This window comes from Salvelinus fontinalis, chromosome 37 (genome assembly GCF_029448725.1).
Source record: "Salvelinus fontinalis isolate EN_2023a chromosome 37, ASM2944872v1, whole genome shotgun sequence".
NCBI classification, from domain to species: Eukaryota; Metazoa; Chordata; class Actinopteri; order Salmoniformes; family Salmonidae; genus Salvelinus; species Salvelinus fontinalis.
The window spans coordinates 2,687,189-2,714,729 of NC_074701.1; the positions used below are offsets into that span (position 1 = coordinate 2,687,189).

The following is a 27,541-nucleotide window of genomic DNA, read 5'->3' on the forward strand; positions in this document are numbered from 1 at the left end:
CAAAAATCACATGCAGCGGTTTCTGTAGTGTAGTGGTTATCACGTTCTCATCACACGCGAAAGGTCCCCGGTTTGAAACCGGTTGGAAACAGTGCTCTTTGACACATCCAGTAAGAACTGTATTTTTAACAGAGAACAGTTGCTTTCATAAATGCCTTTTTTTGGAAATTCAAATGCATGCAGTGAATATCAGTAAAATTTGGTTTAGTCCTTGCAAAAATCACATGCAGTAGTTTCTGTAGTGTAGTGGCTATCACGTTCGCTTAACACGCGAAAAGTCCCCGGTTCGAAACCGGGCGGAAACAGTGCTCTTTGACACATTCAGTAAGAACTGTATTTATAACAGAGAACAATAATATTTTGGAAATTCAAATACATGCAGTGAATATCAGTAAAATTTGGTTTAGTCCTTGCAAAAATCACAGGCAGCAGTTTCTGTAGTGTAGTGGCTATCACGTTCGCTTAACACGCGAAAGGTCCTCGGTTCGAAACCGGGCGGAAACAGTGCTCTTCGACACATCCAGTTAGAACTATATTTTTAACAGAGAATAGATGCTTTCATAAATGCCTTTTTTTTGGAAATTCAAATGCATGCAGTGAATATCAGTAAAATTTGGTTTAGTCCTTGCAAAAATCACATGCAGCGGTTTCTGTAGTGTAGTGGTTATCACGTTCTCATCACACGCGAAAGGTCCCCGTTTCGAAAACTGGTGGAAACAGTGCTCTTTGACACATTCAGTAAGAACTGAATTTATAACAGAGAATAATAATATTTTGGAAATTCAAATACATGCACTGAATATCAGTAAACTTTGGATTAGTCCTTGCAAAAAACACATGCAGCAGTTTCTGTAGTGTAGTGGTTATCACATTCGCTTTTCACGCGAAAGGTCCTCGGTTCGAAATCGGGCGGAAACAGTGCTCTTCGACACATCCAGTAAGAACTGTATTTTTAACAGAGAATAGTTGCTTTCATAAATGCCTTATTTTGGAAATTCAAATACATGCAGTGAATATCAGTAAAATTTGGTTTAGTCCTTGCAAAAATCACATGCAGCGGTTTCTGTAGTGTAGTGGTTATCACATTCGCGTCACACGTGAAAGGTTCCCGGTTCGAAACCGGGCGGAAACAGTGCTCTTTGACACATTCAGTAAGAACTGTATTTATAACAGAGAATAATAATATTTTGGAAATTCAAATACATGCAGTGAATATCAGTAAAATTTGGTTTAGTCCTTGCAAAAATCACATGCAGCAGTTTCTGTAGTGTAGTCGTTATCACATTCGCGTCACACGTGAAAGGTTCCCGGTTCGAAACCGGGCGGAAACAGTGCTCTTTGACACATTCAGTAAGAACTGTATTTATAACAAAGAATAATAATATTTTGGAAATTCAAATACATGTAGTGAATATCAGTAAAATTTGGTTTAGTCCTTGCAAAAATCACATGCAGCGGTTTCTGTAGTGTAGTGGTTATCACGTTCTCATCACACGCGAAAGGTCCCCGGTTTGAAACCGGTTGGAAACAGTGCTCTTTGACACATTCAGTAAGAACTGTATTTATAACAGTGAATACTTGCTTTCGTAAATGCCGCAATTTTGAAATTCAAATACATGCAGTTAATATCAGTAAAATTTGGTTTAGTCCTTGCAAAAATCACAGGCAGCAGTTTCTGTAGTGTAGTTGCTATCACATTCGCTTTACAAGCGAAAGGTCCTTGGTTCGAAACCGGGCGGAAACAGTGCTCTTTGACACATTCAGTAAGAACTGTATTTATAACAGAGAATAATAATATTTTGGAAATTCAAATACATGCAGTGAATATCAGTAAACTTTGGATTAGTCCTTGCAAAAAACACATGCAGCAGTTTCTGTAGTGTAGTAGTTATCACATTCGCGTCACATGTGAAAGGTTCCCGGTTCGAAACCGGGCGGAAACAGTGCTCTTTGACACATTCAGTAAGAACTGTATTTATAACAGAGAATAATAATATTTTGGAAATTCAAATACATGTAGTGAATATCAGTAAAATTTGGTTTAGTCCTTGCAAAAATCACATGCAGCGGTTTCTGTAGTGTAGTGGTTATCACGTTCTCATCACACGCGAAAGGTCCCCGGTTTGAAACCGGGTGGAAACAGTGCTCTTTGACACATTCAGTAAGAACTGTATTTTTAACAGATAATAATAATATTTTGGAGATTCAAATACATGCAGTGAATATCAGAAAAATTTGGTTTAGTCCTTGCAAAAATCACATGCAGTAGTTTCTGTAGTGTAGTTGTTCATCACGTTCGCTTCACACGCGAAAGGTCCCCGGTTCGAAACCGGGTGGAAACAATGCTCTTTGACACATTCAGTAAGAACTGTATTTATAACATAGAATACTTGCTTTCATAAATGCCGTAATTTTGAAATTCAAATACATGCAGTTAATATCAGTAAAATTTGGTTTAGTCCTTGCAGAAATCACAGGCAGCAGTTTCTGTAGTGTAGTGGCTATCACATTCGCTTTACAAGTGAAAGGTCCTCGGTTCGAAACCGGGCGGAAACAGTGCTCTTCGACACATCCAGTAAGAACTGTATTTTTAACAGAGAATAGTTGCTTTCATAAATGCCTTTTTTTGGAAATTCAAATACATGCAGTGAATATCAGTAAAATTTGGTTTAGTCCTTGCAAAAATCACACGCAGCGGTTTCTGTAGTGTAGTGGTTATCACGTTCTCATCACACGCGAAAGGTCCCCGGTTTGAAACCGGGTGGAAACAGTGCTCTTTGACACATTCAGTAAGAACTGTATTTATAACAGAGAATACTAGCTTTCATAAATGCCGTAATTTTGAAATTCAAATACATGCAGTTAATATCAGTAAAAATTGGTTTAGTCCTTGTAAAAATCACAGGCAGCAGTTTCTGTAGTGTAGTGGCTGTCACGTTCGCTTAACACGCGAAAGGTCCCCGGTTCGAAACCGGGTGGAAACATTGCTATTTGACACATTCAGAAAGAACTGTATTTATAACAGAGAATAATAATATTTTGGAATTTCAAATACATGCAGTGAATATGAGTAAAATTTGGTTTAGTCCTTGCAAAAATCACATGCAGCAGTTTCTGTAGTGTAGTGGTTATCACGTTTGCTTCACACGCGAAAGGTCCTCGGTTCGAAACCGTGCCGAAACAGTGCTCTTCGACACATCCAGTAAGAACTTTATTTTTAACAGAGAATAGTTGCTTTTAAAAATGCCTTTTTTTGGAAATTCAAATACATGCAGTGAATATCAGTAAAATTTGGTTTAGTCCTTGCAAAAATCACAGGCAGCAGTTTCTGTAGTGTAGTGGCTATCACGTTCGCTTAACACGCGAAAGGTCCCAGGTTCGAAACCGGGCGGAAACATTGCTATTTGACACATTCAGTAAGAAATGTATTTATAACAGAGAATAATAATATTTTGGAAATTCAAATACATGCAGTGAATATCAGTAAACTTTGGATTGGTCCTTGCAAAAAATACATGCAGCAGTTTCTGTAGTGTAGTGGTTATCACATTCGCTTTACACGCGAAAGGTCCTCGGTTCGAAACCGGGCGGAAACAGTGCTCTTCGACACATCCAGTAGGAACTGTATTTTTAAAAGAGAATAGTTGCTTTCATAAATGCCTTTTTTTGGAAATTCAAATACATGCAGTGAATATCAGTAAAATTTGGTTTAGTCCTTGCAAAAATCACATGCAGTAGTTTCTGTAGTGTAGTGGTTATCACGTTCGCTTCACACGCGAAAAGTCCCCGGTTCTAAACCGGGAGGAGACAGTGCTCTTCGACACATCCAATAAGAACTGTATTTATAACAGAGAATAGTTGCTTTCATAAATGCCTTATTGTGCAGTGAATATCAGTAAAATATGGTTTAGTCCTTGCAGAAATCACATGCAGCAGTTTCTGTAGTGTAGTAGTTATCACAATCGCATCACACGTGAAAGGTTCCCGTTTCGAAACCGGGCGGAAACAGTGCTCTTTGACAAATTCAGTAAGAACTGTATTTATAACAGATAATAATAATATTTTGGAGATTCAAATACATGCAGTGAATATCAGTAAAATTTGGTTTAGTCCTTGCAAAAATCACATGCAGTAGTTTCTGTAGTGTAGTGGTTATCATGTTCGCTTCACACGCGAAAGTTCCCCGGTTCGAAACCGGGTGTAAACAATGCTCTTTGACACATTCAGTAAGAACTATATTTATAACAGAGAATAATAAGATTTTTGAAATTCAAATACATGTAGTGAATATCAGTAAAATTTGGTTTAGTCCTTGCAAAAATCACATGCAGCGGTTTCTGTAGTGTAGTGGTTATCACGTTCTCATCACACGCGAACGGTCCCCGGTTTGAAACCGGGTGGAAACAGTGCTCTTTGACACATTCAGTAAGAACTGTATTTATAACAGAGAATACTGGCTTTCATAAATGCCGTAATTTGGAAATTCAAATACATGCAGTAAATATCAGTAAAATTTGGTTTAGTCCTTGTAAGAATCACAGGCAGCAGTTTCTGTAGTGTAGTGGCTATCACGTTCGCTTAACACGCGAAAGGTCCCCGGTTCGAAACCGGGCGGAAACATTGCTATTTGACACATTCAGTAAGAACTGTATTTATAACAGAGAATAATAATATTTTGGAAATTCAAATACATGCAGTGAATATCAGTAAAATTTGGTTTAGTCCTTGCAAAAATCACAGGCAGCAGTTTCTGTAATGTAGTGGCTATCACGTTCGCTTAACACGCGAAAGGTCCCCGGTTCGAAACCGGGCGGGAACAGTGCTCTTCGACACATCCTGTAAGAACTGTATTTTTAACAGAGAATAGTTGCTTTCATAAATGCCTTTTTTTGGAAATTCAAATACATGCAATGGATATCAGTAAAATTTGGTTTAGTCCTTGCAAAAATCACATGCAGCGGTTTCTGTAGTGTAGTGGTTATCACGTTCTCATCACACGCGAAAGGTCCCAGTTTCGAAACCGGGTGGAAACAGTGCTCTTTGACACATTCAATAAGTACTGTATTTATAACAGAGAATAATAATAATTTGGAAATTCAAATACATGCAGTGAATATCAGTAAAATTTGGTTTAGTCCTTGCAAAAATCACAGGCAGTAGTTTCTGTAGTGTAGTGGCTATCACGTTCGCTTAACACGCGAAAGGTCCCCGGTTCGAAACCGTGCGGAAACATTGCTATTTGATACATTCAGTAAGAAATGTATTTATAACAGAGAATAATAATATTTTGGAAATTCAAATACATGCAGTGAATATCAGTAAACTTTGGATTGGTCCTTGCAAAAAATACATGCAGCAGTTTCTGTAGTGTAGTGGTTATCACGTTCTCATCACACGCGAAAGGTCCCCGGTTTGAAACCGGGTGGAAACAGTGCTCTTTGACACATTCAGTAAGAACTGTATTTATAACAGAGAATACTGGCTTTCATAAATGCCGTAATTTGGAAATTCAAATACATGCAGTTAATATCAGTAAAATTTGGTTTAGTCCTTGTAAGAATCACAGGCAGCAGTTTCTGTAGTGTAGTGGCTATCACGTTCGCTTAACACGCGAAAGGTCCCCGGTTTGAAACCGGGCGGAAACATTGCTATTTGACACATTCAGTAAGAACTGTATTTATAACAGAGAATAATAATATTTTGGAATTTCAAATACATGCAGTGAATATCAGTAAAATTTGGTTTAGTCCTTGCAAAAATCACATGCAGCAGTTTCTGTAGTGTAGTGGTTATCACGTTCGCTTCACACGCGAAAGGTCCTCGGTTCGAAACCGGCCGGAAACAGTGCTCTTCGACACATCCAGTAAGAATTTTATTTTTAACAGAGAATAGTTGCTTTCATAAATGCCTTTTTTTGGAAATTCAAATACATGCAGTGAATATCAGTAAAATTTGGTTTAGTTCTTGCAAAAATCACATGCAGCGGTGTCTGTAGTGTAGTGGTTATCACGTTCTCATCACATGTGAAAGGTCCCCTGTTCGAAACCGGGCGGAAACAGTGCTCTTTGACACATTCAGTAAGAACTGTATTTATAACAGATAATAATAATATTTTGGAGATTCAAAGACATGCAGTGAATATCAGTAAACTTTGGATTAGTCCTTGCAAAAAACACATGCAGCAGTTTCTGTAGTGTAGTGGTTATCACATTCGCTTCACACGCGAAAGGTCCCCGGTTCGAAACCGGGTGGAAACAATGCTCTTTGACACATTCAGTAAGAACTATATTTATAACAGAGAATAATAATATTTTTGAAATTCAAATACATGTAGTGAATATCAGTAAAAGTTGGTTTAGTCCTTGCAAAAATCACATGCAGCGGTTTCTGTAGTGTAGTGGTTATCACGTTCTCATCACACGCGAAAGGTCCCCGGTTTGAAACCGGGTGGAAACAGTGCTCTTTGACACATTCAGTAAGAACTGTATTTATAACAGAGAATACTGGCTTTCATAAATGCCGTAATTTGGAAATTCAAATACATGCAGTTAATATCAGTAAAATTTGGTTTAGTCCTTGTAAGAATCACAGGCAGCAGTTTCTGTAGTGTAGTGGCTATCACGTTCGCTTAACACGCGAAAGGTCCCCGGTTTGAAACCGGGCGGAAACATTGCTATTTGACACATTCAGTAAGAACTGTATTTATAACAGAGAATAATAATATTTTGGAATTTCAAATACATGCAGTGAATATCAGTAAAATTTGGTTTAGTCCTTGCAAAAATCACATGCAGCAGTTTCTGTAGTGTAGTGGTTATCACGTTCGCTTCACACGCGAAAGGTCCTCGGTTCGAAACCGGCCGGAAACAGTGCTCTTCGACACATCCAGTAAGAATTTTATTTTTAACAGAGAATAGTTGCTTTCATAAATGCCTTTTTTTGGAAATTCAAATACATGCAGTGAATATCAGTAAAATTTGGTTTAGTCCTTGCAAAACTCACAGGCAGCAGTTTCTGTAGTGTAGTGGCTATCACGTTCGCTTAACACGCGAAAGGTCCCCGGTTCGAAACCGGGCGGAAACATTGCTATTTGACACATTCAGTAAGAAATGTATTTATAACAGAGAATAATAATATTTTGGAAATTCAAATACATGCAGTGAATATCAGTAAACTTTGGATTGGTCCTTGCAAAAAATACATGCAGCAGTTTCTGTAGTGTAGTGGTTATCACATTCGCTTTACACGCGAAAGGTCCTCGGTTCGAAACCGGGCGGAAACAGTGCTCTTCGACACATCCAGTAGGAACTGTATTTTTAAAAGAGAATAGTTGCTTTCATAAATGCCTTTTTTTGGAAATTCAAATACATGCAGTGAATATCAGTAAAATTTGGTTTAGTCCTTGCAAAAATCACATGCAGTAGTTTCTGTAGTGTAGTGGTTATCACGTTCGCTTCACACGCGAAAAGTCCCCGGTTCTAAACCGGGCGGAGACAGTGCTCTTCGACACATCCAATAAGAACTGTATTTATAACAGAGAATAGTTGCTTTCATAAATGCCTTATTGTGCAGTGAATATCAGTAAAATATGGTTTAGTCCTTGCAGAAATCACATGCAGCAGTTTCTGTAGTGTAGTAGTTATCACATTCGCATCACACGTGAAAGGTTCCCGTTTCGAAACCGGGCGGAAACACTGCTCTTTGACACATTCAGTAAGAACTGTATTTATAACAGATAATAATAATATTTTGGAGATTCAAATACATGCAGTGAATATCAGTAAAATTTGGTTTAGTCCTTGCAAAAATCACATGCAGTAGTTTCTGTAGTGTAGTGGTTATCACGTTCGCTTCACACGCGAAAGGTCCCCGGTTCGAAACCGGGTGGAAACAATGCTCTTTGACACATTCAGAAAGAACTATATTTATAACAGAGAATAATAATATTTTTGAAATTCAAATACATGTAGTGAATATCAGCAAAATTTGGTTTAGTCCTTGCAAAAATCACATGCAGCGGTTTCTGTAGTGTAGTGGTTATCACGTTCTCATCACACGCGAAAGGTCCCCGGTTTGAAACCGGGTGGAAACAGTGCTCTTTGACACATTCAGTAAGAACTGTATTTATAACAGAGAATACTGGCTTTCATAAATGGCGTGATTTGGAAATTCAAATGCATGCAGTTAATATCAGTAAAATTTGGTTTAGTCCTTGTAAGAATCACAGGCAGCAGTTTCTGTAGTGTAGTGGCTATCACGTTCGCTTAACACGCGAAAGGTCCCCGGTTCGAAACCGGGTGGAAACATTGCTATTTGACACATTCAGTAAGAACTGTATTTATAACAGAGAATAATAATATTTTGGAATTTCAAATACATGCAGTTAATATCAGTAAAATTTGGTTTAGTCCTTGCAAAAATCACACGCAGCAGTTTCTGTAGTGTAGTGGTTATCACGTTCGCTTAACATGCGAAAGGTCCCCGGTTCGAAACCGTGCGGAAACATTGCTATTTGACACATTCAGTAAGAACTGTATTTATAACAGAGAATAGTTGCTTTCATAAATGCATTTTTTTGGAAATTCAAATACATGCAGTGAATATCAGTAAAATTTGGTTTAGTCCTTGCAAAAATCACATGCAGCGGTTTCTGTAGTGTAGTGGTTATCACGTTCTCATCACACGCGAAAGGTCCCTGGTTTGAAACCGGGTGGAAACAGTGCTCTTTGACACATTCAGTAAGAACTGTATTTATAACAGAGAATACTTGCTTTCATAAATGCCGTAATTTGGAAATTCAAATACATGCAGTTAATATCAGTAAAATTTGGTTTATTCCTTGTAAAAATCACAGGCAGCAGTTTCTGTAGTATAGTGGCTGTCACGTTCGCTTAACAGGCGAAAGGTCCCCGGTTCGAAACCGGGCGGAAACATTGCTATTTGACACATTCATTAACCTGTTGGGGATGGGGGCGCTGTTTAGACTATTTATGCTAATTTGGCTAATTTTTTAAACGGCTTCCCACAAAATCCTTGATCGTACAATACGCATATTATTATTATTATTGGATAGAAAACAGTCTATAGTTTCTATAGGAGTTGAAATTTTGTCTCTAAGTGGAACAGAGCCCATTCTACAGCAATTTCCCTGACATGGAGTCAGATTTGAGAAATGTTGGCCACTCTTCTGAAGTCAGTTAAAAGGGCACTGTCGTTGCTATGACTATACGGACACTTCTTACGTCTTCCCCTGGATGCCTTTACGTGATGACGATTCCAACGGGGTCGATTGCGCGTTCACAGGCCCTACAAATGAAAAAACCCTGAAGCTAGTCATTCTTTGGGAGCTGCGTCATGAGCCTAGAGGACACCGGCGCGCACCTGTTCCAAGCGTTAGTTTAGCCTGTTATATTTCTCCGGTCATCTTTTCACTCGTTGTAGGAGTTAAAAACATCATAAGGTAGTTAATTTAAAGCGTTTTATAGCAATTTATATCCGTTTAGTGCGATTTTGGGACATTTATTTTTGCAACGATGTGAAAAGTTGGGCACGCTTTTCAGTTCATCCCGAACGCAGTTGACATTTCCACATGGCAAGAGGACAGCTTTCCACCAAAAGACGATTTCTCCCAAGAAAGGATCCTTTGCCCAAGATACTGATGGAAGAACAGCTCAAGGTAGGACATTTTTATTATGATAAATCGTGTTTCTGTCGAAACATTTTAGTGGCTTAGGACGCCATGTTTTTTGACGTAGCTTCGCTTGGCGCAAACTGTATTGAAAAGTAAGGATAAATTAAAAAATGTAATAACGCAATTGTATTAAGAATTAAATTGTCTATCAATCCCTGTCCACCCTATATTTTTTAGTCACGTTTATGAGTATTTATGTATAAGAGTAGATCACTGTCTAAGTGGCGCAAGGACTTTTTCTTTACCAGCTTGTCTACATTTCACATTGTCTAACCATGATTTTGGTGGCTAAATATAAACATTTTCGATCAAACTGTATATGCATGTTGTAATGTGATGTTACAGGAGTGTCATCGGAAGAATTCTGAGAAGGTTAGTGAAAAAATTAATATCTTTTGGCGATGTTGACTTTTATCGCTCACTTTGGCTAGAATCAATGCTGGGCTGCTAATTGCTATGTGCTAAGCTAATATAACGATTTATTGTGTTTTCGCTGTAAGACACTTAGAAAATCTGAAATATTGTCTGTATTCACAGGATCTGTGTCTTTCGATTCGTGTGTGCTGTGTATTTTTACGAAATGTTTGATGATTAGTAGTTAGGTAAACACGTTGCTCATTGTAATTATTCTAGTCCATTTGTGATGGTGGGTGCAATTGTAAACTATGCCATCTACCTGAAATATGCACTTTTTTCTAACAAAACCTATCCCATACCATAAATATGTTATCAGACTGTCATCTAATGAGTTTTTTTGTTGGTTAGGGGCTATAAATATCTTAGTTTAGCCGAATTGGTGATGGCTACTGGTGTTGGTGGACAAATAAAAGATGGTGGATTATGCTAATGTGTTTTTAGGTAATAGATGTACATCTTTACATATTGTGTCTTCCCTGTAAAACATTTTAAAAATCGGAAATGTTGACTGGATTCACAAGATCTGTGTCTTTCATTAGCTGTATTGGACTTTAATGTGTGAAAGTTAAATATTTAAAAAAAATATTTTTTTTGAATTTCGCGGCACTGGTTTTTCAGTGGGGGGGGGGGGGGGTGTGCCGCTAGCGCCACGCTGATCCTAGACAGGTTAAGAACTGTATTTATAACAGATAATAATAATATTTTGGAATTTCAAATACATGCAGTGAATATCAGTAAAATTTTGTTTAGTCCTTGCAAAAATCACATGAAGCAGTTTCTGTAGTGTAGTGGTTATCACGTTCTCATCACACGCGAAAGGTCCCAGGTTCGAAATCGGGCGGAAACAGTGCTCTTTGACACATTCAGTAAGAACTGTATTTATAACAGAGAATAATAATATTTTGGAAATTCAAATACATGCAGTGAATATCAGTAAAATTTTGTTTAGTCCTTGCAAAAATCACATGCAGCAGTTTCTGTAGTGTAGTAGTTATCACATTCGCGTCACACGTGAAAGGTTCCCGGTTCGAAACCGGGAGGAAACAGTGCTCTTTGACACATTCAGTAAGAACTGTATTTATAACAGATAATAATAATATTTTGGAGATTCAAATACATGCAGTGAATATCAGTAAAATTTGTTTTAATCCTTGCAAAAATCACATGCAGTAGTTTCTGTAGTGTAGTTGATCATCACGTTCGCTTCACACGCGAAAGGTCCCCGGTTCGAAACCGGGTGGAAACAATGCTCTTTGACACATTCAGTAAGAACTGTATTTATAACAGAGAATACTTGCTTTCATAAATGCCGTAATTTTGAAATTCAAATACATGCAGTGAATATCAGTAAAATTTGGTTTAGTCCTTGCAATAATCACAGGCAGCAGTTTCTGTAGTGTAGTGGCTATCACGTTCGCTTAACACGCGAAAGGTCCCCGGTTCGAAACCGGGCGGAAACATTGCTATTTGACACATTCAGTAAGAACTGTATTTATAACAGAGAATAATAATATTTTGGAGAATCAAATACATGCAGTGAATATCAGTAAAATTTGGTTTAGTCCTTGCAAAAATCACATGCAGCAGTTTCTGTAGTGTAGTAGTTATCACATTCGCGTCACACGTGAAAGGTTCCCGGTTCGAAACCGGGCGGAAACAGTGCTCTTTGACACATTCAGTAAGAACTGTATTTTTAACAGAGAATAATAATATTTTGGAGATTCAAATACATGCAGTGAATATCAGTAAAATTTGTTTTAGTCCTTGCAAAAATCACATGCAGCGGTTTCTGTAGTGTAGTGGTTATCACGTTCTCATCACACGAGAAAGGTCCCCGGTTTGAAACCGGGTGGAAACAGTGCTCTTTGACACATTCAGTAAGAACTGTATTTATAACAGAGAATACTGGCTTTCATAAATGCCGTAATTTGGAAATTCAAATACATGCAGTTAATATCAGTAAAATTTGGTTTAGTCCTTGTAAGAATCACAGGCAGTAGTTTCTGTAGTGTAGTGGTTATCACGTTCGCTTAACATGCGAAAGGTCCCCGGTTCAAAACCGTGCGGAAACATTGCTATTTGACACTTTCAGTAAGAACTGTATTTATAACAGAGAATAGTTGCTTTCATAAATGCCTTTTTTTGGAAATTCAAATACATGCAGTGAATATCAGTAAAATTTGGTTTAGTCCTTGCAAAAATCACATGCAGCGGTTTCTGTAGTGTAGTGGTTATCACGTTCTCATCACACGCGAAAGGTCCCTGGTTTGAAACCGGGTGGAAACAGTGCTCTTTGACACATTCAGTAAGAACTGTATTTATAACAGAGAATACTTGCTTTCATAAATGCCGTAATTTGGAAATTCAAATACATGCAGTTAATATCAGTAAAATTTGGTTTAGTCCTTGTAAGAATCACAGGCAGCATTTTCTATAGTGTAGTGGCTATCACGTTCGCTTAACACGCGAAAGGTCCCCGGTTCGAAACCGGGCGGAAACATTGCTATTTGACACATTCAGTAAGAACTGTATTTATAACAGATAATAATAATATTTTGGAATTTCAAATACATGCAGTGAATATCAGTAAAATTTTGTTTAGTCCTTGCAAAAATCACATGCAGCAGTTTCTGTAGTGTAGTGGTTATCACGTTCTCATCACACGCGAAAGGTCCCCGGTTCGAAACCGGGCGGAAACAGTGCTCTTTGACACATTCAGTAAGAACTGTATTTATAACAGAGAATAATAATATTTTGGAAATTCAAATACATGCAGTGAATATCAGTAAAATTTTGTTTAGTCCTTGCAAAAATCACATGCAGCAGTTTCTGTAGTGTAGTAGTTATCACATTTGCGTCACACGTGAAAGGTTCCCGGTTCGAAACCGGGCGGAAACAGTGCTCTTTGACACATTCAGTAAGAACTGTATTTATAACAGATAATAATAATATTTTGGAGATTCAAAGACATGCAGTGAATATCAGTAAAATTTGTTTTAGTCCTTGCAAAAATCACATGCAGTAGTTTCTGTAGTGTAGTTGATTATCACGTTCGCTTCACACGCGAAAGGTCCCCGGTTCGAAACCGGGTGGAAACAATGCTCTTTGACACATTCAGTAAGAACTGTATTTATAACATAGAATACTTGCTTTCATAAATGCCGTAATTTTGAAATTCAAATACATGCAGTGAATATCAGTAAAATTTGGTTTAGTCCTTGCAAAAATCACAGGCAGCAGTTTCTGTAGTGTAGTGGCTATCACGTTCGCTTAACACGCGAAAGGTCCCCGGTTCGAAACTGGGCGGAAACATTGCTATTTGACACATTCAGAAAGAAATGTATTTATAACAGAGAATAATAAAATTTTGGATATTCAAATACATGCAGTGAATATCAGTAAAATTTGGTTTAGTCCTTGCAAAAATCACATGCAGCGGTTTCTGTAGTGTAGTGGTTATCACGTTCTCATCACACGCGAAAGGTCCCCGGTTTGAAACCGGGTGGAAACAGTGCTCTTTGACACAATCAGTAAGAACAGTATTTATAACAGAGAATACTGGCTTTCATAAATGCCGTAATTTGGAAATTCAAATACATGCAGTTAATATCAGTAAAATTTGGTTTAGTCCTTGTAAGAATCACAGGCAGCAGTTTCTGTAGTGTAGTGGCTATCACGTTCGCTTAACACGCGAAAGGTCCCCGGTTCGAAACCGGGTGGAAACATTGCTATTTGACACATTCAGTAAGAACTGTATTTATAACAGAGAATAATAATATTTTGGAATTTTAAAATACATGCAGTGAATATCAGTAAAATTTGGTTTAGTCCTTGCAAAAATCACATGCAGCAGTTTCTGTAGTGTAGTGGTTATCACGTTCGCTTAACATGCGAAAGGTCCCCGGTTCGAAACCGTGCGGAAACATTGCTATTTGACACATTCAGTAAGAACTGTATTTATAACAGAGAATAGTTGCTTTCATAAATGCCTTTTTTTGGAAATTCAAATACATGCAGTGAATATCAGTCAAATTTGGTTTAGTCCTTGCAAAAATCACATGCAGCGGTTTCTGTAGTGTAGTGGTTATCACGTTCTCATCACACGCGAAAGGTCCCTGGTTTGAAACCGGGTGGAAACAGTGCTCTTTGACACATTCAGTAAGAACTGTATTTATAACAGAGAATACTTGCTTTCATAAATGCCGTAATTTGGAAATTCAAATACATGCAGTTAATATCAGTAAAATTTGGTTTAGTCCTTGTAAAAATCACAGGCAGCAGTTTCTGTAGTGTAGTGGCTGTCACGTTTGCTTAACACGCGAAAGGTCCCCGGTTCGAAACCTGGCGGAAACAGTGCTCTTTGACACATTCAGTAAGAACTGCATTTATAACAGATAATAATAATATTTTGGAGATTCAAATACATGCAGTGAATATCAGTAAAATTTGTTTTAGTCCTTGCAAAAATCACATGCAGTAGTTTCTGTAGTGTAGTTGATCATCACGTTCGCTTCACACGCGAAAGGTCCCCGGTTCGAAACCGGGTGGAAACAATGCTCTTTGACACATTCATTAAGAACTGTATTTATAACATAGAATACTTGCTTTCATAATGCCGTAATTTTGAAATTCAAATACATGCAGTGAATATCAGTAAAATTTGGTTTAGTCCTTGCAAAAATCACAGGCAGCAGTTTCTGTAGTGTAGTTGCTATCACGTTCGCTTAACACGCGAAAGGTCCCCGGTTCGAAACCGGGCGGAAACATTGCTATTTGACACATTCAGTAAGAAATGTATTTATAACAGAGAATAATAAAATTTTGGAAATTCAAATACATGCAGTGAATATCAGTAAACTTTGGATTGGTCCTTGCAAAAAATTCATGCAGCAGTTTCTGTAGTGTAGTGGTTATCACATTCGCTTTACACGCGAAAGGTCCTCGGTTCGAAACCGGGCGGAAACAGTGCTCTTCGACACATCCAGTAGGAACTGTATTTTTAAAAGAGAATAGTTGCTTTCATAAATGCCTTTTTTTGGAAATTCAAATACATGCAGTGAATATCAGTAAAATTTGGTTTAGTCCTTGCAAAAATCACATGCAGTAGTATCTGTAGTGTAGTGGTTATCACGTTCGCTTCACACGCGAAATGTCCCCGGTTCTAAACCGGGCGGAGACAGTGCTCTTCGACACATCCAATAAGAACTGTATTTATAACAGAGAATAGTTGCTTTCATAAATGCCTTATTGTGCAGTGCATATCAGTAAAATATGGTTTAGTCCTTGCAGAAATCACATGCAGCAGTTTCTGTAGTGTAGTAGTTATCACATTCGCATCACACGTGAAAGGTTCCCGTTTCGAAACCGGGTGGAAACAGTGCTCTTTGACACATTCAGTAAGAACTGTATTTATAACAGATAATAATAATATTTTGGAGATTCAAATACATGCAGTGAATATCAGTAAAATTTGGTTTAGTCCTTGCAAAAATCACTTGCAGTAGTTTCTGTAGTGTAGTGGTTATCACGTTCGCTTCACACGCGAAAGGTCCCCGGTTCGAAACCGGGTGGAAACAATGGTCTTTGACACATTCAGTAAGAACTCTATTTATAACAGAGAATAATAATATTTTTGAAATTCAAATACATGTAGTGAATATCAGTAAAATTTGGTTTAGTCCTTGCAAAAATCACATGCAGCGGTTTCTGTAGTGTAGTGGTTATCACGTTCTCATCACACGCGAAAGGTCCCCGGTTTGAAACCGGGTGGAAACAGTGCTCTTTGACACATTCAGTAAGAACTGTATTTATAACAGAGAATACTGGCTTTCATAAATGCCGTAATTTGGAAATTCAAATACATGCAGTTAATATCAGTAAAATTTGGTTTAGTCCTTGTAAGAATCACAGGCAGCAGTTTCTGTAGTGTAGTGGCTATCACGTTCGCTTAACCTGCCTAGGATCAGCGTGGCGCTAGCGGCACACCCCCCCCCCCCACTGAAAAACCAGTGCAGCGAAATTCAAAAAAAAATTTTTTTTTTAATATTTAACTTTCACACATTAAAGTCCAATACAGCTAATGAAAGACACAGATCTTGTGAATCCAGTCAACTTGTCCGATTTTTAAAATGTTTTACAGGGAAGACACAATATGTAAAGATGTACATCTATTACCTAAAAACACATTAGCATAATCCACCATCTTTTATTTGTCCACCAACACCAGTAGCCATCACCAATTCGACTAAACTAAGATATTTATAGCCCCTAACCAACAAAAAAACTCATCAGATGACAGTCTGATAACATATTTATGGTATGGGATAGGTTTTGTTAGAAAAAAGTGCATATTTCAGGTATTTGGCATAGGTTACAATTGCACCCACCGTCACAAATGGAATAGAAAAACTACTTAGAGCAACGTGTTTACCTACTTACTAATCATCAAACATTTCGTAAAAATACACAGCATACACGAATCGAAAGACACAGATCCTGTGAATACAGACAATATTTCAGATTTTCTAAGTGTCTTACAGCGAAAACACAATAAATCGTTATATTAGCTTAGCACATAGCAATTAGCAGCCCAGCATTGATTCTAGCCAAAGTGAGCGATAAAAGTCAACATCGCCAAAAGATATTAATTTTTTCACTAACCTTCTCAGAATTCTTCCGATGACACTCCTGTAACATCACATTACAACATGCATATACAGTTTGATCGAAAATGTTTATATTTAGCCACCAAAATCATGGTTAGACAATGTGAAATGTAGACAAGCTGGTAAAGAAAAAGTCCTTGCGCCACTTAGACAGTGATCTACTCTTATACATAAATACTCATAAACGTGACTAAAAAATATAGGGTGGACAGGGATTGATAGACAATTTAATTCTTAATACAATTGCGTTATTACATTTTTTAATTTATCCTTACTTTTCAATACAGTTTGCGCCAAGCGAAGCTACGTCAAAAAACATGGCGTCCTAAGCCACTAAAATGTTTCGACAGAAACACGATTTATCATAATAAAAATGTCCTACCTTGAGCTGTTCTTCCATCAGTATCTTGGGCAAAGGATCCTTTCTTGGGAGGAATCGTCTTTTGGTGGAAAGCTGTCCTCTTGCCATGTGAAAATGCCAACTGCGTTCGGGATGAACTGAAAGCGTGCCCACCTATTCACAGCGTTAAAGAAATAAATGTCCCAAAAACGCACTAAACGGATATAAATTGCTATAAAACGCTTTAAATTAACTACCTTATGATGTTTTTAACTCCCATAACGAGTAGAAACATGACCCGAGTAATATTACCCCCTTCACTAATGCTTGGAACAGGAGAGGGCCGGTGTCCTCTTGGCTCATGACGCAGCTCCCAAAGAATGACTAGCTTCAGGGTTTTTTCATTTGTGGGGCCTGTGAACGCGCAATCGACCCCATTGGAATCGTCATCACGTAAAGGCATCCAGGGGAAGACGTAAGAAGTGTCCGTATAGTCATAGCAAAATCACTGCCGTTTTAACTGACTTCAGAACAGTGGCCAACATTTCTGAAATCTGAATCCATGTCAGGGAAATTGCTGTAGAATGGGCTCTGTTCCACTTAGAGACAAAATTTCAACTCCTATAGAAACTATAGACTGTTTTCTATCCAATAATAATAATAATATGCATATTGTACGATCAAGGATTTTGTGGGAAGCCGTTTCAAAAATTAGCCAAATTAGCATAAATAGTCTAAACAGCGCCCCCATCCCCAACAGGTTATTAACACGCGAAAGGTCCCCGGTTCGAAACCGGGTGGAAACATTGCTATTTGACACATTCAGTAAGAACTGTATTTATAACAGAGAATAATAATATTTTGGAATTTCAAATACATGCAGTGAATATCAGTAAAATTTGGTTTAGTCCTTGCAAAAATCACATGCAGCAGTTTCTGTAGTGTAGTGGTTATCACGTTCGCTTCACACGCGAAAGGTCCTCGGTTCGAAACCGGCCGGAAACAGTGCTCTTCGACACATCCAGTAAGAACTTTATTTTTAACAGAGAATAGTTGCTTTCATAAATGCCTTTTTTTGGAAATTCAAATACATGCAGTGAATATCAGTAAAATTTGGTTTAGTTCTTGCAAAAATCACATGCAGCGGTGTCTGTAGTGTAGTGGTTATCACGTTCTCGTCACATGTGAAAGGTCCCTTGTTCGAAACCGGGCGGAAACAGTGCTCTTTGACACATTCAGTAAGAACTGTATTTATAACAGATAATAATAATATTTTGGAGATTCAAAGACATGCAGTGAATATCAGTAAAATTTGGTTTAGTCCTTGCAAAAATCACATGCAGTAGTTTCTGTAGTGTAGTTGTTCATCACGTTCGCTTCACACGCGAAAGGTCCCCGGTTCGAAACCGGGTGGAAACAATGCTCTTTGACACATTCAGTAAGAACTGTATTTATAACATAGAATACTTGCTTTCATAAATGCCGTAATTTTGAAATTCAAATACATGCAGTTAATATCAGTAAAATTTGGTTTTAGTCCTTGCAAAAGTCACAGGCAGCAGTTTCTGTAGTGTAGTGGCTATCACATTCGCTTTACAAGCGAAAGGTCCTCGGTTCGAACCCGGGCGGAAACAGTGCTCTTCGACACATCCAGTAAGAGCTGTATTTTTAACAGAGAATAGTTGCTTTTAAAAATGCATTTTTTTGGAAATTCAAATACATGCAGTGTATATCAGTAAAATTTGGTTTAGTCCTTGCAAAAATCACTTGCAGCGGTTTCTGTAGTGTAGTGGTTATCAGGTTCTCATCACACGTGAAAGGTCCCCGTTTCGAAACCGGGTGGAAACAGTGCTCTTTGACACATTCAGTAAGAACTGTATTTATAACAGAGAATAATAATATTTTGGAATTTCAAATACATGCAGTGAATATCAGTAAAATTTTGTTTAGTCCTTGCAAAAATCACATGCAGCAGTTTCTGTAGTGTAGTGGTTATCACGTTCGCTTCACACGCGAAAGGTCCTCGGTTCGAAACCGGGCGGAAACAGTGCTCTTCGACACATCCAGTAAGAACTTTATTTTTAACAGAGAATAGTTGCTTTCATAAATGCCTTTTTTTGGAAATTCAAATACATGCAGTGAATATCAGTAAAATTTGGTTTAGTTCTTGCAAAAGTTACATGTAGCGGTTGCTGTAGTGTAGTGGTTATCACGTTCTCATCACATGTGAGTGGTCCCCGGTTCGAAACCGGGCGGAAACAGTGCTCTTTGACACATTCAGTAAGAACTGTATTTATAACAGAGAATAATAATATTTTGGAAATTCAAATACATGCAGTGAATATCAGTAAAATTTTGTTTAGTCCTTGCAAAAATAACATGCAGCAGTTTCTGTAGTGTAGTAGTTATCACATTCGCGTCACACGTGAAAGGTTCCCGGTTCGAAACCGGGCGGAAACAGTGCTCTTTGACACATTCAGTAAGAACTGTATTTATAATAGATAATAATAATATTTTGGAGATTCAAATACATGCAGTGAATATCAGTAAAATTTGGTTTAGTCCTTGCAAAAATCACATGCAGTAGTTTCTGTAGTGTAGTTGATCATCACGTTCGCTTCACACGCGAAAGGTCCCCGGTTCGAAACCGGGTGGAAACAATGCTCTTTGACACATTCAGTAAGAACTGTATTTATAACATAGAATACTTGCTTTCATAAATGCCGTAATTTTGAAATTCAAATACATGCAGTTAATATCAGTAAAATTTGGATTAGTCCTTGCAAAAATCACAGGCAGCAGTTTCTGTAGTGTAGTGGCTATCACATTCGCTTTACAAGCGAAAGGTCCTCGGTTCGAAACCGGGCGGAAACAGTGCTCTTCGACACATCCAGTAAGAGCTGTATATTTAACAGAGAATAGTTGCTTTTAAAAATGCCTTTTTTTGGAAATTCAAATACATGCAGTGAATATCAGTAAAATTTGGTTTAGTCCTTGCAAAAATCACAGGCAGCAGTTTCTGTAGTGTAGTGGCTATCACGTTCGCTTAACACGCGAAAGGTCCCCGGTTCGAAACCGGGCGGAAACATTGCTATTTGACACATTCAGTAAGAAATGTATTTATAACAGATAATAATAATATTTTGGAAATTCAAATACATGCAGTGAATATCAGTAAACTTTGGATTGGTCCTTGCAAAAAATACATACAGCAGTTTCTGTAGTGTAGTGGTTATCACATTCGCTTTACACGCGAAAGGTCCTCGGTTCGAAACCGGGCGGAAACAGTGCACTTCGACACATCCAGTAGGAAATGTATTTTTAAAAGAGAATAGTTGCTTTCATAAATGCCTTTTTTTGGAAATTCAAATACATGCAGTGAATATCAGTAAAATTTGGTTTAGTCCTTGCAAAAATCACATGCAGTAGTTTCTGTAGTGTAGTGGTTATCACGTTCGCTTCACACGCGAAAAGTCCCCGGTTCTAAACTGGGCGGAGACAGTGCTCTTCGACACATCCAGTAAGAACTGTATTTATAACAGAGAATAGTTGCTTTCATAAATGCCTTATTGTGCAGTGAATATCAGTAAAATATGGTTTAGTCCTTGCAGAAATCAAATGCAGCGGTTTCTGTTGTGTAGTAGTTATCACATTCGCATCACACGTGAAAGGTTCCCGTTTCGAAACCGGGCGGAAACAGTGCTCTTTGACACATTCAGTAAGAACTGTATTTATAACAGAGAATAATAATATTGTGGAAATTCAAATACATGCAGTGAATATCAGTAAAATTTGGTTTAGTCCTTGTAAGAATCACAGGCAGCAGTTTCTGTAGTGTAGTGGCTATCACGTTCGCTTAACACGCGAAAGGTCCCCGGTTCGAAACCGGGTGGAAACAGTGCTCTTTGACACATTCAGTAAGAACTGTATTTATAACAGAGAATAATAATATTTTGGAATTTCAAATACATGCAGTGAATATCAGTAAAATTTGGTTTAGTCCTTGTAAGAATCACAGGCAGCAGTTTCTGTAGTGTAGTGGTTATCACGTTCGCTTCTCACGCGAAAGGTCCCCGGTTCGAAACCGGGTGGAAACAGTGCTCTTTGACACATTCAGTAAGAACTGTATTTATAACAGAGAATAATAATATTTTGGAAATTCAAATACATGCAGTGAATATCAGTAAAATTTGGTTTAGTCCTTGCAAAAATCACATGCAGCGGTTTCTGTAGTGTAGTGGTTATCACGTTCTCATCACACGCGAAAGGTCCCTGGTTTGAAACCGGGTGGAAACAGTGCTCTTTGACACATTCAGTAAGAACTGTATTTATAACAGAGAATACTTGCTTTCATAAATGCCGTAATTTGGAAATTCAAATACATGCAGTTAATATCAGTAAAATTTGGTTTAGTCCTTGTAAAAATCACAGGCAGCAGTTTCTGTAGTGTACTGGCTGTCACGTTCGCTTAACACGCGAAAGGTCCCCGGTTCGAAACCGGGTGGAAACATTGCTATTTGACACATTCAGTAAGAACTGTATTTATAACAGATAATAATAATATTTTGGAATTTCAAATACATGCAGTGAATATCAGTAAAATTTTGTTTAGTCCTTGCAAAAATCACATGCAGCAGTTTCTGTAGTGTAGTGGTTATCACGTTCTCATCACACGCGAAAGGTCCCCGGTTCGAAACCGGGCGGAAACAGTGCTCTTTGACACATTCAGTAAGAACTGTATTTATAACAGATAATAATAATATTTTGGAGATTCAAATACATGCAGTGAATATCAGTAAAATTTGGTTTAGTCCTTGCAAAAATCACATGCAGTAGTTTCTGTAGTGTAGTGGTTATCACGTTCGCTTCACACGCGAAAGGTCCCCGGTTCGAAACCGTGTGGAAACAATGCTCTTTGACACATTCAGTAAGAACTATATTTATAACAGAGAATAATAATATTTTTGAAATTCAAATACATGTAGTGAATATCAGTAAAATTTGGTTTAGTCCTTGCAAAAATCACATGCAGCGGTTTCTGTAGTGTAGTGGTTATCACGTTCTCATCACACGCGAAAGGTCCCCGGTTTGAAACCGGGTGGAAACAGTGCTCTTTGACACATTCAGTAAGAACTGTATTTATAACAGAGAATACTGAATTTCATAAATGCCGTAATTTGGAAATTCAAATACATGCAGTTAATATCAGTAAAATTTGGTTTAGTCCTTGTAAGAATCACAGGCAGCAGTTTCTGTAGTGTAGTGGCTATCACGTTCGCTTAACACGCGAAAGGTCCCCGGTTCGAAACCGGGTGGAAACATTGCTATTTGACACATTCAGTAAGAACTGTATTTATAACAGAGAATAATAATATTTTGGAATTTCAAATACATGCAGTGAATATCAGTAAAATTTGGTTTAGTCCTTGCAAAAATCACATGCAGCAGTTTCTGTAGTGTAGTGGTTATCACGTTCGCTTCGCACGCGAAAGGTCCTCGGTTCGAAACCGGCCGGAAACAGTGCTCTTCGACACATCCAGTAAGAACTTTATTTTTAACAGAGAATAGTTGCTTTCATAAATGCCTTTTTTTGGAAATTCAAATACATGCAGTGAATATCAGTAAAATTTGGTTTAGTTCTTGCAAAAATCACATGCAGCGGTGTCTGTAGTGTAGTGGTTATCACGTTCTCATCACATGTGAAAGGTCCCTTGTTCGAAACCGGGCGGAAACAGTGCTCTTTGACACATTCAGTAAGAACTGTATTTATAACAGATAATAATAATTTTTTGGAGATTCAAAGACATGCAGTGAATATCAGTAAAATTTGGTTTAGTCCTTGCAAAAATCACATGCAGTAGTTTCTGTAGTGTAGTTGTTCATCACGTTCGCTTCACACGCGAAAGGTCCCCGGTTCGAAACCGGGTGGAAACAATGCTCTTTGACACATTCAGTAAGAACTGTATTTATAACATAGAATACTTGCTTTCATAAATGCCGTAATTTTGAAATTCAAATACATGCAGTTAATATCAGTAAAATATGGTTTAGTCCTTGCAGAAATCACATGCAGCAGTTTCTGTAGTGCAGTAGTTATCACATTCGCATCACACGTGAAAGGTTCCCGTTTCGAAACCGGGCGGAAACAGTGCTCTTTGACACATTCAGTAAGAACTGTATTTATAACAGATAATAATAATATTTTGGAGATTCAAATACATGCAGTGAATATCAGTAAAATTTGGTTTAGTCCTTGCAAAAATCACACGCAGTAGTTTCTGTAGTGTAGTGGTTATCACGTTCGCTTCACACGCGAAAGGTCCCCGGTTCGAAACCGGGTGGAAACAGTGCTCTTTCACACATTCAGTAAGAACTGTATTTATAACAGAGAATACTGGCTTTCCTAAATGCCGTAATTTGGAAATTCAAATACATGCAGTTAATATCAGTAAAATTTGGTTTAGTCCTTGTAAGAATCAAAGGCAGCAGTTTCTGTAGTGTAGTGGCTATCACGTTCGCTTAACACGCGAAAGGTCCCCGGTTCGAAACTGGGCGGTAACATTGCTATTTGACACATTCAGTAAGAACTGTATTTATAACAGAGAATAATAATATTTTGGAATTTCAAATACATGCAGTGAATATCAGTAAAATTTGGTTTAGTCCTTGCAAAAATCACATGCAGTAGTTTCTGTAGTGTAGTTGTTCATCACGTTTCCTTCACACGCGAAAGGTCCCCGGTTCGAAACCGGGTGGAGACAACGCTCTTTGACACATTCAGTAAGAACTGTATTTATAACATAGAATACTTGCTTTCATATATGCCGTAATTTTGAAATTCAAATACATGCAGTGAATATCAGTAAAATTTGGTTTAGTCCATGCAAAAATCACAGGCAGCAGTTTCTGGAATGTAGTGGCTATCACGTTCGCTTAACACGCGAAAGGTCCCCGGTTCGAAACCGGGCGGAAACATTGATCTTTGACACATTCAGTAAGAACTGTATTTATAACAGAGAATAATAATATTTTGGAAATTCAAAAACATGCAGTGAATATCAGTAAACTTTGGATTAGTCCTTGAAAAAAACACATGCAGCAGTTTCTGTAGTGTAGTGGTTATCACATTCGCTTTACACGCGAAAGGTCCTCGGTTCGAAACCGGGCGGAAACAGTGCTCTTTGACACATTCAGTAAGAACTGTATTTATAACAGAGAATAGTTGCTTTCATAAATGCCTTATTGTGCAGTGAATATCAGTAAAATATGGTTTAGTCCTTGCAGAAATCACATGCAGCGGTTTCTGTAGTGTAGTAGTTATCACATTCGCATCACACGTGAAAGGTTCCCGTTTCGAAACCGGGCGGAAACAGTGCTCTTTGACACATTCAGTAAGAACTGTATTTATAACAGAGAATAATAATATTGTGGAAATTCAAATACATGCAGTGAATATCAGTAAAATTTGGTTTAGTCCTTGCAATAATCATATGCAGTCGTTTCTGTAGTGTAGTGGTTATCACGTTCGCTTCTCACGCGAAAGGTCCCCGGTTTGAAACCGGGTGGAAACAATGCTCTTTGACACATTCAGTAAGAACTGTATTTATAACAGAGAATAATAATATTGTGGAAATTCAAATACATGCAGTGAATATCAGTAAAATTTGGTTTAGTCCTTGTAAGAATCACAGGCAGCAGTTTCTGTAGTGTAGTGGCTATCACGTTCGCTTAACACGCGAAAGGTCCCCGGTTCGAAACCAGGTGGAAACAGTGCTCTTTGACACATTCAGTAAGAACTGTATTTATAACAGAGAATAATTATATTTTGGAATTTCAAATACATGCAGTGAATATCAGTAAAATTTGGTTTAGTCCTTGCAAAAATCACATGCAGCAGTTTCTGTAGTGTAGTGGTTATCACGTTCGCTTAACATGCGAAAGGTCCCCGGTTCGAAACCGTGCGGAAACATTGCTATTTGACACATTCAGTAAGAACTGTATTTATAACAGAGAATAGTTGCTTTCATAAATGCCTTTTTTTGGAAATTCAAATACATGCAGTGAATATCAGTAAAATTTGGTTTAGTCCTTGCAAAAATCACATGCAGCAGTTTCTGTAGTGTAGTGGTTATCACGTTCTCATCACACACGAAAGGTCCCTGGTTTGAAACCGGGTGGAAACAGTGCTCTTTGACACATTCAGTAAGAACTGTATTTATAACAGAGAATACTTGCTTTCATAAATGCCGTAATTTGGAAATTCAAATACATGCAGTTAATATCAGTAAAATTTGGTTTAGTCCTTGTAAAAATCACAGGCAGCAGTTTCTGTAGTGTAGTGGCTGTCACGTTCGCTTAACACGCGAAAGGTCCCCGGTTCGAAACCGGGCGGAAACATTGCTATTTGACACATTCAGTAAGAACTGTATTTATAACAGATAATAATAATATTTTGGAATTTCAAATACATGCAGTGAATATCAGTAAAATTTTGTTTAGTCCTTGCAAAAATCACATGCAGCAGTTTCTGTAGTGTAGTGGTTATCACGTTCTCATCACACGCGAAAGGTCCCCGGTTCGAAACCGGGCGGAAACAGTGCTCTTTGACACATTCAGTAAGAACTGTATTTATAACAGATAATAATAATATTTTGGAGATTCAAATACATGCAGTGAATATCAGTAAAATTTGGTTTAGTCCTTGCAAAAATCACATGCAGTAGTTTCTGTAGTGTAGTGGTTATCACGTTCGCTTCACACGCGAAAGGTCCCCGGTTCGAAACCGGGTGGAAACAATGCTCTTTGACACATTCAGTAAGAACTATATTTATAACAGAGAATAATAATATTTTTGAAATTCAAATACATGTAGTGAATATCAGTAAAATTTGGTTTAGTCCTTGCAAAAATCACATGCAGCGGTTTCTGTAGTGTAGTGGTTATCACGTTCTCATCACACGCGAAAGGTCCCCGGTTTGAAACCGGGTGGAAACAGTGCTCTTTGACACATTCAGTAAGAACTGTATTTATAACAGAGAATACTGAATTTCATAAATGCCGTAATTTGGAAATTCAAATACATGCAGTTAATATCAGTAAAATTTGGTTTAGTCCTTGTAAGAATCACAGGCAGCAGTTTCTGTAGTGTAGTGGCTATCACGTTCGCTTAACACGCGAAAGGTCCCCGGTTCGAAACCGGGTGGAAACATTGCTATTTGACACATTCAGTAAGAACTGTATTTATAACAGAGAATAATAATATTTTGGAATTTCAAATACATGCAGTGAATATCAGTAAAATTTGGTTTAGTCCTTGCAAAAATCACATGCAGCAGTTTCTGTAGTGTAGTGGTTATCACGTTCGCTTAACATGCGAAAGGTCCCCGGTTCGAAACCGTGCGGAAACATTGCTATTTGACACATTCAGTAAGAACTGTATTTGTAACATAGAATAGTTGCTTTCATAAATGCCTTTTTTTGGAAATTCAAATACATGCAGTGAATATCAGTAAAATTTGGTTTAGTCCTTGCAAAAATCACATGCAGCGGTTTCTGTAGTGTAGTGGTTATCACGTTCTCATCACACGCGAAAGGTCCCTGGTTTGAAACCGGGTGGAAACAGTGCTCTTTGACACATTCAGTAAGAACTGTATTTATAACAGAGAATACTTGCTTTCATAAATGCCGTAATTTGGAAATTCAAATACATGCAGTTAATATCAGTAAAATTTGGTTTAGTCCTTGTAAAAATCACAGGCAGCAGTTTCTGTAGTGTAGTGGCTGTCACGTTCGCTTAACACGCGAAAGGTCCCCGGTTCGAAACCGGGCGGAAACATTGCTATTTGACACATTCAGTAAGAACTGTATTTATAACAGATAATAATAATATTTTGGAATTTCAAATACATGCAGTGAATATCAGTAAAATTTTGTTTAGTCCTTGCAAAAATCACATGCAGCAGTTTCTGTAGTGTAGTGGTTATCACGTTCTCATCACACGCGAAAGGTCCCCGGTTCGAAACCGGGCGGAAACAGTGCTCTTTGACACATTCAGTAAGAACTGTATTTATAACAGATAATAATAATATTTTTGGAGATTCAAATACATGCAGTGAATATCAGTAAAATTTGGTTTAGTCCTTGCAAAAATCACATGCAGTAGTTTCTGTAGTGTAGTGGTTATCACGTTCGCTTCACACGCGAAAGGTCCCCGGTTCGAAACCGGGTGGAAACAATGCTCTTTGACACATTCAGTAAGAACTATATTTATAACAGAGAATAATAATATTTATGAAATTCAAATACATGTAGTGAATATCAGTAAAATTTGGTTTAGTCCTTGCAAAAATCACATGCAGCGGTTTCTGTAGTGTAGTGGTTATCACGTTCTCATCACACGCGAAAGGTCCCCGGTTTGAAACCGGGTGG

The 27,541-nt window shown here is 37.8% G+C and overlaps 69 non-coding genes across 69 annotated transcripts; all 69 read left to right on the forward strand.

Annotated features, from left to right (window-relative positions):
- Window positions 1-232: 232 nt before the first annotated feature.
- Window positions 233-305, forward strand: trnav-aac (transfer RNA valine (anticodon AAC)). The gene has a single exon. It is a non-coding gene; the product is annotated as a tRNA-Val (tRNA).
- Window positions 306-431: 126 nt separating this feature from the next.
- trnav-aac (transfer RNA valine (anticodon AAC)) lies at window positions 432-504 on the forward strand. Its single transcript has one exon. It is a non-coding gene; the product is annotated as a tRNA-Val (tRNA).
- A 341-nt stretch (window positions 505-845) lies between these two features.
- On the forward strand, window positions 846-918 carry trnae-uuc (transfer RNA glutamic acid (anticodon UUC)). The gene has a single exon. It is a non-coding gene; the product is annotated as a tRNA-Glu (tRNA).
- Window positions 919-1,059: 141 nt separating this feature from the next.
- Window positions 1,060-1,132, forward strand: trnav-cac (transfer RNA valine (anticodon CAC)). The gene has a single exon. It is a non-coding gene; the product is annotated as a tRNA-Val (tRNA).
- Window positions 1,133-1,671: 539 nt separating this feature from the next.
- Window positions 1,672-1,744, forward strand: trnav-uac (transfer RNA valine (anticodon UAC)). Its single transcript has one exon. It is a non-coding gene; the product is annotated as a tRNA-Val (tRNA).
- Window positions 1,745-2,268: 524 nt separating this feature from the next.
- trnav-cac (transfer RNA valine (anticodon CAC)) lies at window positions 2,269-2,342 on the forward strand. The gene has a single exon. It is a non-coding gene; the product is annotated as a tRNA-Val (tRNA).
- A 141-nt stretch (window positions 2,343-2,483) lies between these two features.
- Window positions 2,484-2,556, forward strand: trnav-uac (transfer RNA valine (anticodon UAC)). The gene has a single exon. It is a non-coding gene; the product is annotated as a tRNA-Val (tRNA).
- Window positions 2,557-2,911: 355 nt separating this feature from the next.
- trnav-aac (transfer RNA valine (anticodon AAC)) lies at window positions 2,912-2,984 on the forward strand. The gene has a single exon. It is a non-coding gene; the product is annotated as a tRNA-Val (tRNA).
- A 126-nt stretch (window positions 2,985-3,110) lies between these two features.
- On the forward strand, window positions 3,111-3,183 carry trnav-cac (transfer RNA valine (anticodon CAC)). The gene has a single exon. It is a non-coding gene; the product is annotated as a tRNA-Val (tRNA).
- A 141-nt stretch (window positions 3,184-3,324) lies between these two features.
- On the forward strand, window positions 3,325-3,397 carry trnav-aac (transfer RNA valine (anticodon AAC)). The gene has a single exon. It is a non-coding gene; the product is annotated as a tRNA-Val (tRNA).
- Window positions 3,398-3,523: 126 nt separating this feature from the next.
- Window positions 3,524-3,596, forward strand: trnav-uac (transfer RNA valine (anticodon UAC)). The gene has a single exon. It is a non-coding gene; the product is annotated as a tRNA-Val (tRNA).
- Window positions 3,597-4,134: 538 nt separating this feature from the next.
- Window positions 4,135-4,207, forward strand: trnav-cac (transfer RNA valine (anticodon CAC)). Its single transcript has one exon. It is a non-coding gene; the product is annotated as a tRNA-Val (tRNA).
- A 340-nt stretch (window positions 4,208-4,547) lies between these two features.
- Window positions 4,548-4,620, forward strand: trnav-aac (transfer RNA valine (anticodon AAC)). Its single transcript has one exon. It is a non-coding gene; the product is annotated as a tRNA-Val (tRNA).
- Window positions 4,621-4,746: 126 nt separating this feature from the next.
- On the forward strand, window positions 4,747-4,819 carry trnav-aac (transfer RNA valine (anticodon AAC)). The gene has a single exon. It is a non-coding gene; the product is annotated as a tRNA-Val (tRNA).
- Window positions 4,820-5,159: 340 nt separating this feature from the next.
- On the forward strand, window positions 5,160-5,232 carry trnav-aac (transfer RNA valine (anticodon AAC)). Its single transcript has one exon. It is a non-coding gene; the product is annotated as a tRNA-Val (tRNA).
- Window positions 5,233-5,572: 340 nt separating this feature from the next.
- trnav-aac (transfer RNA valine (anticodon AAC)) lies at window positions 5,573-5,645 on the forward strand. Its single transcript has one exon. It is a non-coding gene; the product is annotated as a tRNA-Val (tRNA).
- A 126-nt stretch (window positions 5,646-5,771) lies between these two features.
- On the forward strand, window positions 5,772-5,844 carry trnav-cac (transfer RNA valine (anticodon CAC)). The gene has a single exon. It is a non-coding gene; the product is annotated as a tRNA-Val (tRNA).
- Window positions 5,845-6,184: 340 nt separating this feature from the next.
- Window positions 6,185-6,257, forward strand: trnav-cac (transfer RNA valine (anticodon CAC)). Its single transcript has one exon. It is a non-coding gene; the product is annotated as a tRNA-Val (tRNA).
- A 340-nt stretch (window positions 6,258-6,597) lies between these two features.
- Window positions 6,598-6,670, forward strand: trnav-aac (transfer RNA valine (anticodon AAC)). The gene has a single exon. It is a non-coding gene; the product is annotated as a tRNA-Val (tRNA).
- A 126-nt stretch (window positions 6,671-6,796) lies between these two features.
- Window positions 6,797-6,869, forward strand: trnav-cac (transfer RNA valine (anticodon CAC)). Its single transcript has one exon. It is a non-coding gene; the product is annotated as a tRNA-Val (tRNA).
- Window positions 6,870-7,010: 141 nt separating this feature from the next.
- Window positions 7,011-7,083, forward strand: trnav-aac (transfer RNA valine (anticodon AAC)). Its single transcript has one exon. It is a non-coding gene; the product is annotated as a tRNA-Val (tRNA).
- A 126-nt stretch (window positions 7,084-7,209) lies between these two features.
- trnav-uac (transfer RNA valine (anticodon UAC)) lies at window positions 7,210-7,282 on the forward strand. Its single transcript has one exon. It is a non-coding gene; the product is annotated as a tRNA-Val (tRNA).
- A 141-nt stretch (window positions 7,283-7,423) lies between these two features.
- On the forward strand, window positions 7,424-7,496 carry trnav-cac (transfer RNA valine (anticodon CAC)). Its single transcript has one exon. It is a non-coding gene; the product is annotated as a tRNA-Val (tRNA).
- Window positions 7,497-7,820: 324 nt separating this feature from the next.
- trnav-cac (transfer RNA valine (anticodon CAC)) lies at window positions 7,821-7,893 on the forward strand. The gene has a single exon. It is a non-coding gene; the product is annotated as a tRNA-Val (tRNA).
- A 340-nt stretch (window positions 7,894-8,233) lies between these two features.
- trnav-aac (transfer RNA valine (anticodon AAC)) lies at window positions 8,234-8,306 on the forward strand. Its single transcript has one exon. It is a non-coding gene; the product is annotated as a tRNA-Val (tRNA).
- Window positions 8,307-8,432: 126 nt separating this feature from the next.
- Window positions 8,433-8,505, forward strand: trnav-aac (transfer RNA valine (anticodon AAC)). Its single transcript has one exon. It is a non-coding gene; the product is annotated as a tRNA-Val (tRNA).
- A 2,775-nt stretch (window positions 8,506-11,280) lies between these two features.
- trnav-cac (transfer RNA valine (anticodon CAC)) lies at window positions 11,281-11,354 on the forward strand. The gene has a single exon. It is a non-coding gene; the product is annotated as a tRNA-Val (tRNA).
- A 141-nt stretch (window positions 11,355-11,495) lies between these two features.
- Window positions 11,496-11,568, forward strand: trnav-aac (transfer RNA valine (anticodon AAC)). Its single transcript has one exon. It is a non-coding gene; the product is annotated as a tRNA-Val (tRNA).
- Window positions 11,569-12,107: 539 nt separating this feature from the next.
- On the forward strand, window positions 12,108-12,180 carry trnav-aac (transfer RNA valine (anticodon AAC)). The gene has a single exon. It is a non-coding gene; the product is annotated as a tRNA-Val (tRNA).
- A 355-nt stretch (window positions 12,181-12,535) lies between these two features.
- Window positions 12,536-12,608, forward strand: trnav-aac (transfer RNA valine (anticodon AAC)). The gene has a single exon. It is a non-coding gene; the product is annotated as a tRNA-Val (tRNA).
- Window positions 12,609-12,734: 126 nt separating this feature from the next.
- trnav-cac (transfer RNA valine (anticodon CAC)) lies at window positions 12,735-12,807 on the forward strand. Its single transcript has one exon. It is a non-coding gene; the product is annotated as a tRNA-Val (tRNA).
- Window positions 12,808-13,132: 325 nt separating this feature from the next.
- Window positions 13,133-13,206, forward strand: trnav-cac (transfer RNA valine (anticodon CAC)). The gene has a single exon. It is a non-coding gene; the product is annotated as a tRNA-Val (tRNA).
- Window positions 13,207-13,347: 141 nt separating this feature from the next.
- Window positions 13,348-13,420, forward strand: trnav-aac (transfer RNA valine (anticodon AAC)). The gene has a single exon. It is a non-coding gene; the product is annotated as a tRNA-Val (tRNA).
- Window positions 13,421-13,760: 340 nt separating this feature from the next.
- Window positions 13,761-13,833, forward strand: trnav-aac (transfer RNA valine (anticodon AAC)). The gene has a single exon. It is a non-coding gene; the product is annotated as a tRNA-Val (tRNA).
- Window positions 13,834-13,960: 127 nt separating this feature from the next.
- trnav-aac (transfer RNA valine (anticodon AAC)) lies at window positions 13,961-14,033 on the forward strand. The gene has a single exon. It is a non-coding gene; the product is annotated as a tRNA-Val (tRNA).
- Window positions 14,034-14,587: 554 nt separating this feature from the next.
- On the forward strand, window positions 14,588-14,661 carry trnav-cac (transfer RNA valine (anticodon CAC)). Its single transcript has one exon. It is a non-coding gene; the product is annotated as a tRNA-Val (tRNA).
- A 140-nt stretch (window positions 14,662-14,801) lies between these two features.
- On the forward strand, window positions 14,802-14,874 carry trnav-aac (transfer RNA valine (anticodon AAC)). Its single transcript has one exon. It is a non-coding gene; the product is annotated as a tRNA-Val (tRNA).
- A 126-nt stretch (window positions 14,875-15,000) lies between these two features.
- On the forward strand, window positions 15,001-15,073 carry trnav-uac (transfer RNA valine (anticodon UAC)). The gene has a single exon. It is a non-coding gene; the product is annotated as a tRNA-Val (tRNA).
- A 141-nt stretch (window positions 15,074-15,214) lies between these two features.
- Window positions 15,215-15,287, forward strand: trnav-cac (transfer RNA valine (anticodon CAC)). The gene has a single exon. It is a non-coding gene; the product is annotated as a tRNA-Val (tRNA).
- Window positions 15,288-15,611: 324 nt separating this feature from the next.
- On the forward strand, window positions 15,612-15,684 carry trnav-cac (transfer RNA valine (anticodon CAC)). Its single transcript has one exon. It is a non-coding gene; the product is annotated as a tRNA-Val (tRNA).
- Window positions 15,685-18,045: 2,361 nt separating this feature from the next.
- Window positions 18,046-18,118, forward strand: trnav-cac (transfer RNA valine (anticodon CAC)). Its single transcript has one exon. It is a non-coding gene; the product is annotated as a tRNA-Val (tRNA).
- Window positions 18,119-18,458: 340 nt separating this feature from the next.
- Window positions 18,459-18,532, forward strand: trnav-cac (transfer RNA valine (anticodon CAC)). The gene has a single exon. It is a non-coding gene; the product is annotated as a tRNA-Val (tRNA).
- A 142-nt stretch (window positions 18,533-18,674) lies between these two features.
- Window positions 18,675-18,747, forward strand: trnav-uac (transfer RNA valine (anticodon UAC)). Its single transcript has one exon. It is a non-coding gene; the product is annotated as a tRNA-Val (tRNA).
- A 340-nt stretch (window positions 18,748-19,087) lies between these two features.
- trnav-cac (transfer RNA valine (anticodon CAC)) lies at window positions 19,088-19,160 on the forward strand. The gene has a single exon. It is a non-coding gene; the product is annotated as a tRNA-Val (tRNA).
- A 539-nt stretch (window positions 19,161-19,699) lies between these two features.
- On the forward strand, window positions 19,700-19,773 carry trnav-cac (transfer RNA valine (anticodon CAC)). The gene has a single exon. It is a non-coding gene; the product is annotated as a tRNA-Val (tRNA).
- A 141-nt stretch (window positions 19,774-19,914) lies between these two features.
- On the forward strand, window positions 19,915-19,987 carry trnav-uac (transfer RNA valine (anticodon UAC)). The gene has a single exon. It is a non-coding gene; the product is annotated as a tRNA-Val (tRNA).
- Window positions 19,988-20,128: 141 nt separating this feature from the next.
- trnav-aac (transfer RNA valine (anticodon AAC)) lies at window positions 20,129-20,201 on the forward strand. Its single transcript has one exon. It is a non-coding gene; the product is annotated as a tRNA-Val (tRNA).
- A 126-nt stretch (window positions 20,202-20,327) lies between these two features.
- trnav-uac (transfer RNA valine (anticodon UAC)) lies at window positions 20,328-20,400 on the forward strand. The gene has a single exon. It is a non-coding gene; the product is annotated as a tRNA-Val (tRNA).
- Window positions 20,401-20,938: 538 nt separating this feature from the next.
- Window positions 20,939-21,011, forward strand: trnav-aac (transfer RNA valine (anticodon AAC)). Its single transcript has one exon. It is a non-coding gene; the product is annotated as a tRNA-Val (tRNA).
- A 126-nt stretch (window positions 21,012-21,137) lies between these two features.
- Window positions 21,138-21,210, forward strand: trnae-cuc (transfer RNA glutamic acid (anticodon CUC)). Its single transcript has one exon. It is a non-coding gene; the product is annotated as a tRNA-Glu (tRNA).
- Window positions 21,211-21,749: 539 nt separating this feature from the next.
- Window positions 21,750-21,822, forward strand: trnav-cac (transfer RNA valine (anticodon CAC)). The gene has a single exon. It is a non-coding gene; the product is annotated as a tRNA-Val (tRNA).
- A 126-nt stretch (window positions 21,823-21,948) lies between these two features.
- On the forward strand, window positions 21,949-22,021 carry trnav-cac (transfer RNA valine (anticodon CAC)). Its single transcript has one exon. It is a non-coding gene; the product is annotated as a tRNA-Val (tRNA).
- A 340-nt stretch (window positions 22,022-22,361) lies between these two features.
- trnav-aac (transfer RNA valine (anticodon AAC)) lies at window positions 22,362-22,434 on the forward strand. The gene has a single exon. It is a non-coding gene; the product is annotated as a tRNA-Val (tRNA).
- Window positions 22,435-22,560: 126 nt separating this feature from the next.
- Window positions 22,561-22,633, forward strand: trnaa-cgc (transfer RNA alanine (anticodon CGC)). The gene has a single exon. It is a non-coding gene; the product is annotated as a tRNA-Ala (tRNA).
- Window positions 22,634-22,973: 340 nt separating this feature from the next.
- trnav-cac (transfer RNA valine (anticodon CAC)) lies at window positions 22,974-23,047 on the forward strand. Its single transcript has one exon. It is a non-coding gene; the product is annotated as a tRNA-Val (tRNA).
- A 340-nt stretch (window positions 23,048-23,387) lies between these two features.
- On the forward strand, window positions 23,388-23,460 carry trnav-cac (transfer RNA valine (anticodon CAC)). The gene has a single exon. It is a non-coding gene; the product is annotated as a tRNA-Val (tRNA).
- A 141-nt stretch (window positions 23,461-23,601) lies between these two features.
- Window positions 23,602-23,674, forward strand: trnav-aac (transfer RNA valine (anticodon AAC)). The gene has a single exon. It is a non-coding gene; the product is annotated as a tRNA-Val (tRNA).
- A 540-nt stretch (window positions 23,675-24,214) lies between these two features.
- Window positions 24,215-24,287, forward strand: trnav-uac (transfer RNA valine (anticodon UAC)). The gene has a single exon. It is a non-coding gene; the product is annotated as a tRNA-Val (tRNA).
- Window positions 24,288-24,611: 324 nt separating this feature from the next.
- trnae-cuc (transfer RNA glutamic acid (anticodon CUC)) lies at window positions 24,612-24,684 on the forward strand. Its single transcript has one exon. It is a non-coding gene; the product is annotated as a tRNA-Glu (tRNA).
- Window positions 24,685-24,810: 126 nt separating this feature from the next.
- Window positions 24,811-24,883, forward strand: trnav-aac (transfer RNA valine (anticodon AAC)). The gene has a single exon. It is a non-coding gene; the product is annotated as a tRNA-Val (tRNA).
- Window positions 24,884-25,009: 126 nt separating this feature from the next.
- Window positions 25,010-25,082, forward strand: trnav-aac (transfer RNA valine (anticodon AAC)). Its single transcript has one exon. It is a non-coding gene; the product is annotated as a tRNA-Val (tRNA).
- Window positions 25,083-25,437: 355 nt separating this feature from the next.
- On the forward strand, window positions 25,438-25,510 carry trnav-aac (transfer RNA valine (anticodon AAC)). The gene has a single exon. It is a non-coding gene; the product is annotated as a tRNA-Val (tRNA).
- A 126-nt stretch (window positions 25,511-25,636) lies between these two features.
- Window positions 25,637-25,709, forward strand: trnav-cac (transfer RNA valine (anticodon CAC)). Its single transcript has one exon. It is a non-coding gene; the product is annotated as a tRNA-Val (tRNA).
- A 126-nt stretch (window positions 25,710-25,835) lies between these two features.
- trnav-cac (transfer RNA valine (anticodon CAC)) lies at window positions 25,836-25,908 on the forward strand. The gene has a single exon. It is a non-coding gene; the product is annotated as a tRNA-Val (tRNA).
- A 340-nt stretch (window positions 25,909-26,248) lies between these two features.
- On the forward strand, window positions 26,249-26,321 carry trnav-aac (transfer RNA valine (anticodon AAC)). The gene has a single exon. It is a non-coding gene; the product is annotated as a tRNA-Val (tRNA).
- Window positions 26,322-26,447: 126 nt separating this feature from the next.
- Window positions 26,448-26,520, forward strand: trnav-aac (transfer RNA valine (anticodon AAC)). The gene has a single exon. It is a non-coding gene; the product is annotated as a tRNA-Val (tRNA).
- A 355-nt stretch (window positions 26,521-26,875) lies between these two features.
- On the forward strand, window positions 26,876-26,948 carry trnav-aac (transfer RNA valine (anticodon AAC)). Its single transcript has one exon. It is a non-coding gene; the product is annotated as a tRNA-Val (tRNA).
- Window positions 26,949-27,074: 126 nt separating this feature from the next.
- trnav-cac (transfer RNA valine (anticodon CAC)) lies at window positions 27,075-27,147 on the forward strand. Its single transcript has one exon. It is a non-coding gene; the product is annotated as a tRNA-Val (tRNA).
- A 127-nt stretch (window positions 27,148-27,274) lies between these two features.
- On the forward strand, window positions 27,275-27,347 carry trnav-cac (transfer RNA valine (anticodon CAC)). The gene has a single exon. It is a non-coding gene; the product is annotated as a tRNA-Val (tRNA).
- The last annotated feature ends 194 nt before the right edge of the window (window positions 27,348-27,541 follow it).